Here is a 9,524-nt window from a genome sequence, read left to right as displayed (position 1 = left end):
GGGCTCGGAGCGCCGCGCGCCCTCTGAGACCAAGGAACGGTGACCGACTGACAGGCGCGCGCAGCGCAGCAACATCTTCAACAGGAACGTCGTGCTTTTACCCATTTTGAATTTTTATTGTTTTTTTCTCTTTTTTCCGTTCAAAATTTGATTAAACGGGCCCATGTTAATAATGTTTTGGGCTCTAAGAGACCAAAAATGTTCTGAATCGAGTTTATCTCAAAATATATTTGTTTGTAGTTTGGGTTCATTCCTTCTTTGAAGCAGTGGTTCAGGAGGTAACAGCTGCTGAGGTTGTGATGTAATAATTCCGCAGCAAAGCCAGTCATTCTAATATTTTGTCCACCACATTGTTCGTAAATGTTAGAAAACGTGTTTATTATTTAATGATTTTTGTTAATTTATTCTATTTTAATATGACTTAAAGCACCAGCCACAAACATGAGCAATACAAACTCGAAGCACCCAGAACAACGAGCAAAGGAGCAGATTTATTCTAACGCTACATTCAACTCAGTTAAAAAACACAAGGAAACATTTATACTTTAGATTTAAATGTTTAGACATTTTGCAGATCTACGTTTGATTATGTCTCGCGAGTTTTGTAAAATGATGACATCACAATGAGAAAATGGGACAAAGAGAAGAAAATAACTTGGCCCTAAATATTTGAATCCTGAAGGATGTTTCTTGTAAATGTGGTCTCAGATCCAAATGCATAATTGTCAAATGGTCCCTGGGTCATCATAACTGGATATAGTTTTCACCTAGACGTAAAACTTGATATTTTGGCTTTTATTATTATTATTATTATTATTATTATTATTATTATTATTATTATTATTATTATTATTATTATTATTATTATTATTATTATTATTATTATTATTATTATTTCTGTTGAATATTAAAATATTTAGATTTTAGAAATAGTAAATGTAAGCTTACTTTCAGGAAGGCACAGGCTATTGTTCATTAAAACAAGTTCTATTTTTTTTCATTTTTCATTAGAAACCACGGAAGGTCTGAAGCTGTTGCCCCCCAGTCTCTTCTCTCCTGCGTTGCATTCACAGACCCCGTCCTCAGACTGACACACTGTGGAGTCTGAGGCTCTGTGAAAACTTTGACACTCGCGCTCGCTGTGACCTTGCTGCTCTGGTTGGGGCCACCAGCGGAGGAACTGCTGGGACGGGTTTCGAAGTCCTAAACTCTCGGGGGAAGCATTCTGACAGGCTGACTTAATGCAGAGACTGGAATGGAGGCAGGAGAGAGGGAGAAAAGACACAGGGAGGGTGGGGGAGAGAGAAATAGAGGAGCAGTGAGTGAGCCGAGGGTTTAGCTTAAATATATCAAATCAAATAATTGAACATAAAAACTAAATAAACATAGAGCTGCCTTGGCCTCATGAGCAACAATCCTGGTGAGTTTTTAGAATAAAAACACAAACACAACCCTTCTGTTCAATATTGTTGTTTATCTCACATGAGCCACACAATGCAGCTGAAACCCCGAGTCAGCATCATTACACAGCGCCCTGCGTTTTCCTCACCTCATGTCAGAGGGGTTTAAAGGGAAATTTAAGGACCAATTCATCTTAGACTGGTAATGGCCAATTTAACATCTGTTGACAAGAATTTAATCATCTCTACTCTTAGGTTACGCTGATAACGAAAGGGCAGCATCAACACCTATGTGTAATTCCAGGCGTCTTGTGTACTATCGATCTCAGGGAACAAATGCTGCTTTTATGGGAAACTGACACGATGAGTAAATATCCACATATTGTCCTTTACTATTTTAAAAGCAGCAGGGATGGTGTCAGACAACCAGGTCCTGCATTTACGAGCCGTGTTGACATGTTTCAAAATCAGATTTTATTTGGGTTCACAAAAACAAATTTGCATTTAATGACAACTTGTGTCCTTGTCTCCTGCTGCTCGGAAGGTGAACCTTTAAAAAGGGAACTTCAAATGTAGCTGCAGTGTGTGTGTGTGTGTGTGTGTGTATACGTGCGTGTGTGTGTGTCTGTGTGTGTGTGTGTGTGTGTGTGTGTGTGTGTGTGTGTGTGTGTGTGTGTGTGTGTGTGTGTGCGTGCAGGACCGCAGGCCTACCTGGAACACACACAAAGCCGCCATTAGCCTCCCTGGACCTGCTGCTGAGACAGTGTCAGAGCTCTGTAAATCACGGCGCCCCACCCACGCGTAAATCTCCTGCAAAAACAACACGGCGGCAGCCATTAGGAGGCGAGAGGAAGGTTGGAGGCGCCCGCTCGACAATGACTCGCTATAAAACACAACGAGGGTTCACCTGTACCTCCCCACCCTCCCCGGCGTTTGACAGCACCAAACTGTCATTAGCCCAACGAGGAAGACAAACACGTGTCACTGGAAGCAAACAAAGGCAGCTTCACATGAGGAACGGCATCAGAAGCTTTCAGGGAAACACTCTGGCATCCATCAGGGTCATATCAGTGTCAGTTCACCAGTTCAAGAATGTTCTCAGGAAGTCTTTGTATCTGAGATTTAGTGCTGAAGTTCAATTAACCTCCTGACTTTCGGGTTGGGATGGAACGAATCCAAACTTTAATTATAGCAGAATCCGAAGCGTGAACGTGGCCGTCAGTCACAGACGCCGTGAGTCACGGTTCACCTGAAGTTCCATCGTAGATACGTTCATCAGACTGTTGGAACACGTCATTGTCAACACACGCTGTCAGCGTTTGGAGAAATGACTTCCTGCCGAACATCAGCTGCGTCTGGACCAGCGTCTGGCCACAAACGCACACGCACACGCACACACACACACACACACACACACACACACACACACACACACACACACTGGTCCTCCTCCGTGGATGAGACCGTAACCCACGCAGACGAAGAGCAACACAACCAGCGTGGAGTCTGAGAGGATGAAATGAAGAGAGAGCTGAAAACAGAACGGCAGCCAACTGGAGCGCTGCATGTGTCCCTGCCACTTTAAGAAATGAAGCAATATCATTAATGGAGGCCTCTGAGGGCTGACATCTTGCTCCAATTCACCAGTCCCCGTCCATCACACCATTACTGCAGCCCAGCAGTATTAAAATCCAATCACTCCTCTGGCTAGTTTGATTAAGGAGGGCGAGTGCACAAAGAAGGGGCTCTGACCCATTGTTGCCTCCGCCGTGGGGGTCCCCAGAGGCTGCAGCAGGTTCACGGGCCCAGACGGGACCCGGCCGCCGCCGCCGACGCTCCGCAGCAGTCGTGTGATGGTTGCGAAGTTCTCTCGTGACTTTTTCATATTTCGTAATATATTTGTCAGTGAGTAACTTAAGAGTCGCATGATGCTAAGCAAGATGAAGGTGAAACCCGGCTAAACTGACGATAGGGTTCTAATTGAAGCCTCATAGTCGCAAACGCTCATGATTCCTTCATTTTGCAGTGTTTTCATGTCTTTCTTTGAGTCTGAGGCTCCTGCTGCGGAATGGAACGCGGCCTCACAGGTACAGACCAGGGAGCAGAGCCTGGGCCTAATCCCAAGCAGAAGGCCGGCTGAGCCCTCCTCGACCACAGTGACATAAATTACTGGAATTTACAAGATTTTAAAAACACTTTTAACAATACGTTCCTTTTAATGTGCTCTGTTTAATAATGCACTTTAGGGTTTAAGAGCACGATAAACAAACCAATAATTCACTCTTTTATCATGTGAAGGTGAAGCCCTTCAGGACCGAGTCCTACAGCAGCGTTCAAAGGGGCCTCGACAGGTTCAAATGGAGGCTGTCGCAGGATGTTTTGGACAACAGCTGAGACGAGGCTGGTGATCTCTGCTCTCATGAGAGAAAAGCCGTTCCCAGGAACTGGGCAACGTTTGAAAGGAACGATGATAGCGAAACGCAATAAACAGATGATTCAGTGACGGGGGTCATTGGTGTGAACCGTGGGACGAGGAACGAGCAGAACCAGTCCCGGATTCGTGGTAGATGAGCTCTAAAGTTCACAAAGATACAGAACCACAGTAAAGTTCTTACTATGAAGCATTAAAGAGTTTTGGTGGCTTTTTTTCTGCGCTGTAAAACCTGTCAGAGTGTGAGAGCTGCTCAGACTCACGGTAGCCCTTTGGCTGCGTGTTCGGCGCGTGAAGCTCCACAGGGTCCGACGATGACTCTCGTCTGCCAAGACATATAAAGCGGAGTCGACAAGAGAAGGCTCTCACACGCCCTGAAATAATAACGCTCGCGAGGCTGTTGGTCGTCTCTCGGCAGACGATGGATGTTAGCGTGTGAAACGAGGACAAACACAAACAATGGTGGAGATACGAGCTCGTTGTACGTTCACTGGCAGAATCCTTCAGCTTCTAACTTCCTCATCGAGTGATAAAAGCTGCAGCGGATGAGACTTAAAACTTGGTGGAGTCGATTCACGCTAATTCCTTTTAACCGACACTGAGCTGCAGCCGGAGCATCTGAAGCTGCAGTGGTTGGACTGTCTCCGCTGGTGGGGGGTAGATTTGTTACAACATCCACTCATGTGGACTCTGAATCACCACATTCAGATCCATTTGGCTTCACGATGACGTCACGTGTGTGTGTGTTCACTTTGACCGAAACAACACGAGAAGTAAAAGCTTCCGTTCCTTGTCTGGACACCTTGAACATCCTTTACCCCGAGATAACACACACACACACACGCACGCACACACGCACGCACGCACGCACGCACGCACGCACGCACGCACGCACGCACGCACGCACGCACACACACACACACACACACACACACACACACACACACACACACACACACACAGCGTGTCCATCTCTCTATCTAAGCACTAGCTGGAAGTGGGCACGGTCGGGTTGCTGATAAGAGCAAGGGCACGGCTCTATCTGTGAGATCTGAGAGACGCCGAAAGGAAGCTCTGGCGAAGCTGCCGCGGGGACTTATCTTTACAGTTTCCTATACCGTCGGCTGACAGGTCCCGGGAACGTGTAAATTCCTCTGCCCCCTGAAGTGACTCCGGGCAGACAATGAGACGACACTCTGTGTACTGACGTGCTCCATAACAAAGTGAACGGAGGAGATTTTACAAGGTACGCGCCGAGACAAAGACAAACACGAGTTGCACGTGCGGCGGGTTGTGTTTGAAGGCGCACATTCCTCGGAGGGAACCAACGGAGCGGCTCCGTGACCTGGTGCTCCGGGATCCAAGGTATAACTCACTGGACTTAGCTTTGTGTTGCTCTGCTCTTTAAAATATCCCAATTAAACAGTGACAAAGTGTGTGTCCAGATCAGGGCTTCACCAGCTTCCCACAGGGTAATCCAATATGTGAGGAACACCAGGGCCCGAGGCAGAGCCAGTGTTATTGTAGACGTGACGGCGTATAAGTCACCGCCGAGATGGCTTTTGTACTACAGGGAAGAGTTATTTATATGTGAGGAGCACGGGGCATTCATCATCCGGGGATAGCGGGTCCCCTTCAAAGTCCTCCGTTTTTATGACGCGCATTATTTCTCGTGCACACACATAAACAGATTCAGGCTGCGGCACTGAATCAGCGGCCGGTGTCACCGCGCCGCCCCCGGTTCAGACCAGCCCGCATTAGCATGCGAAAGGCTAAAGCTGCTCCACAGATTCCCTCCAAACGTGTGTCCCGGGATTCCAGAAGCAGGAGAAAGAGGAAGCGCACAGAGAAAGACGCGGATGAAACCGAACCGGCGAGTTTCAGCTCGACGGTCGTTGCATGTGGCGCTCGGTGGATTATATGTTTGCATTTTATTTCCCCATTTGTCATTTTCAATTCATTTAAACTATGTAGCTCTGCGTTTTGCCAAGACGCCCTTCATCATCAAAGCGGAGGCCGTCCATAATGTGGCAGCAGGCACCAGGAGTCTGTGTTTACATTGCAAGTGCCTGGAAATGAGTTTCCCCACACTGCTCTCATTTGTCTTATCAGTCTTTGAATGTGTTGCCTCGATGACGGAGAAACATATTTAAGACATCCAAAGAGGTATTTCTCATGCGCTCAACGCCGCCCGGCTGCTCCTGAGGTGGAGAAACAGCCTGTGACCGACTTCAGGCGCTGCACATTTTTTAAATTAGCAGAGTGCGTCTGCTGTTGGGGTGGTGGGTGGGGGGGTGGTGGGCGTATAAATATTCAGAAGGTACATGTTGTATTCCCAGTCTCCTCATTCTGTTAACTTTTCCACGCCGCACGCAGAATCATCTGTCATTCACCCTAATTTAATCATCAGCCACTCTCATTCAATTATCCAATATAATATGCAAATGAGGCGGGACAATGGCACGCTCATGCTAATTATGTACATCAGAATAATTAAATTGGATAGAAGTGGTGGAGGGGAACTGTACTGTCATAAAATGCCCAGCAGATTCTTTAATTAAGGCTGCAAAAATTTTATTAGAATCTGTAATCTGCCCGTAAATTGTTGAGCGGTGGCCGTGCGCTGGGGGACATTAGTCTTATTGGAAAGCTCTCCCTGAAGACTCGCTGAGGGAAACTCCCAGGACCAAGGGCGAATCCTTTCCAACACCGGATTCCCGTTTATTACGCCAATGATCTTGGACTGTGAACATGAAAACCTCCCTCCAAAGGCTACAAACCATTAAACCGTTAATATACTACAGTAAAGTGTCTGCGGCGCGCCGAGCGCCATCGCGTTTCTGGCAAACACTTTAAACTAAAGCCCTTCACAGACTGAAAGTATAATCTGGAGTCCGGCTAAACTGGGTTTTCACCCTCCAGTGAGCAGAGGAAAGGCTGTAGATTGTCTGGCCTGTGCCAAGTTAGACACAGAAACATCAGCCCTAATCCTCTCCTGTGCTCCTGCATGCATGCAGGCATCGCTGCCTCTCCACAACAGGCCAGCCATGTCCAGCAGCACAACACAAAGCAGCCACACAATGCCTCACTCTGAGGACCAGTAGACAGCGAGCAGCAGGACCCTGGTCGAGGTGATGAAGCCACTGAAATATTTACAGAGGCGTGTTTTGTTGCTTTTGTGTCGAGTGATTGAAGGGGAGGGGAGGGGGAGAGCTCCGAGAAGGTCTCCTCCACCGTTCACGCACCATCTGCTCCAACAGGAAGTCCCCAGGAAAGATGAAAGACGAGACACGAAAAATGAGCGTAATATCGATAAGGCGCCGAGCTTGAACCCCACATCAGCCTCGGCCCCGTGAGCTCCGCCAGCGGCACCTCTGCAGCGGCGACGAGCAGCCAGACACTGTTTGCTAAACATGTCAGGGTGACACAGCAGCACAGGCCAGATTAAAGTGGGAGTCAGTATGAGGGAGGATGCAGAGACGTGTCAACGGAGCCGTGACACAGCTTCCTCCAGAGCCACGGAGATGAGCACGCGGGGAAAAAAACCATGTTTGGATTGGGCATCCAGGCCGAGAGAAGAGAAGACTTTATTAGACACTCTGATCCCATGCATCATCTAGGTACTGAGCCTGGACCTTCCCGAATGAATCAGAACCCTCTCATCGTGACTCCATCACCTACAGATGCTTCACGACCAGATTCTCAGGGAGAATGTTCACGTGTTCTGATTCATCAGACGCTGTGAGACACGAGCGAGTCTGGTTGCATGCGGTCCGGCAGCAGTGCTGTGGGAGTGTTTGGACGTTTGAGGCTGATTTGCTGCATTTGGGGAATCCTGAAGGAGACGTGAAGCCAGCTCACGCACCATGACGCCGGGCGCGGAAAACCCAGGTTTTGGTTTGGTCTGGCGTTAGAGAAGCAGCGTAAGCAGCGGAAGAATCTGTAGAATTTCTACCGCTATCTCCAAAGAGAGACTTTTTTATGAGGGAGGTGTTTGGGTATTTTTACAGGCTGCTCCTGAAGCACGTAGCCAAAGTTCTCACATTACTTGGGCTTAAACATGAAAAACCTGGTGTTTGCAGAGCTCGGCCGTGCACTTACAACACTATCTCTGCTCTTGTCTTGTCTGTCCACATGATTGATTAATGGAGGTCAAAGGTCACGCCCGTTTATTCTTGCAGAGGAAATGTCCTTCCCTAATGGCAGCGCCACACAAGTACAATAAAAAGGTTCTGAGTGATTACTAACGCATCAGAAATGAAACCGCATGGACAGTGTTGATGTTCAAAGGATCAAAGTCAACACATATGTTCACATTCAGATGCAGCTTCTTGTGGTTTTGGACTTTTGTGATTAACAGGGCTGCGCTTTGTGCTCATCAGACATCACAGTAGAGAGCGGATGCAACAGAACCTCCCTCCAGTCAACAGTTCTCAGTGAGTTAGTCACAGTCGGACCCACAAATCCTGCAGCCAATGAGATGTGGAACATCTGAGATTGTGAAGAGAATCCTTGTTCCTGGTTGAAAGACGACATGCTGGAAAACTGCCGATTAGATTTATCGCAATTACCTCTAATAAGCTCATTTTGGGATTATCCTGCAGCCGACAGCTCAGAGTTGTTCGGAGCAGGGTCGTGAACAAGCGCAAGCTGTGTGAGCGCAGAGAGCCCGGACCCCACCAGGCCCCGCACGCAGCCACAAACGCTTTCCTACAACTTCGCACCACTTCTACCAGACCTCGATTAAGGAGCTGCACTTCCTCCTAGGAGCACCGTGACCGGGTATCTCTTACTCAGCGGCAGCTTAGCACAGGATGGAGGCCTGTATGCCGATACCCCCGCGGTGTGAGGGCACGATTGTGCGCAGGGTTGCCCGGTCACACACTTAATGCTGCGCTGGGACACCTGAGCGCGAAGGACGGCGATTGTGCACCAGCCAGCGCCGCTGTCCTGTGAAAACCAAGAGAGGAAGGAGGAAGGAAGGAGGGAAGGGAAGAGGAAGGCCCGCTTCCACCTCCTGCCTCTAAAATCAATGCATGCCTTGGACACTGGAGGGTCAGGGCTGTCAAATGGCTCTAAAGAGACACCATCAGGTCCTGGAGGCCACAGGTTACTTCTTGATGTACTTGCATGAGACAGCACTAAAGACAAGTGTCCCTCTGTGAGGAGACACAGCAGCGCGTTGAATGGATGCACAGCCTCTCTATCCCCTCCCATGTTAGCCACGACTATAGGTTACACTTACTGGCTACTGTGCAAGCTGTGATTACGGAGGGATTGCGAAGCGAGCGCGGGCGCAAACGACAGGTTTCTCACACATATTGAGTGACAGGCGGCGGCCGATCAAACAGCTGGCTGTCATTAAAGCGCAACAGCTGGAGCGCAGGCAGGAGACGGAGGGCGTCTGACGGCGACAGGGGTCGTTCTAGTCTGTTTGGGGGATCTGAGCATCTTTGCTTTGCTTCACGATGATCGCACTCGTCATCAGATGAGAAAGGTGTGTTTTGTTGAATTAACCGCTGACGAGGTCTTTTTCACTTTGCCACAAACAGGTTTTCCACTTCTTTCTCAGGAACTCTGGGTCATTGCAAATCAAAGATTCAAAGAGTGAAACAACTAAGTGCCGCTGTCTTAATCCTGGCATTGCTTATTTTATACAGTTATGCTGAGCGATTTTGAACAGTTAATAGTAG

This window comes from Betta splendens, chromosome 3 (assembly GCF_900634795.4).
Source record: "Betta splendens chromosome 3, fBetSpl5.4, whole genome shotgun sequence".
Taxonomy (NCBI): Eukaryota; Metazoa; Chordata; class Actinopteri; order Anabantiformes; family Osphronemidae; genus Betta; species Betta splendens.
Note: the sequence above shows the minus strand (reverse complement) of the source record.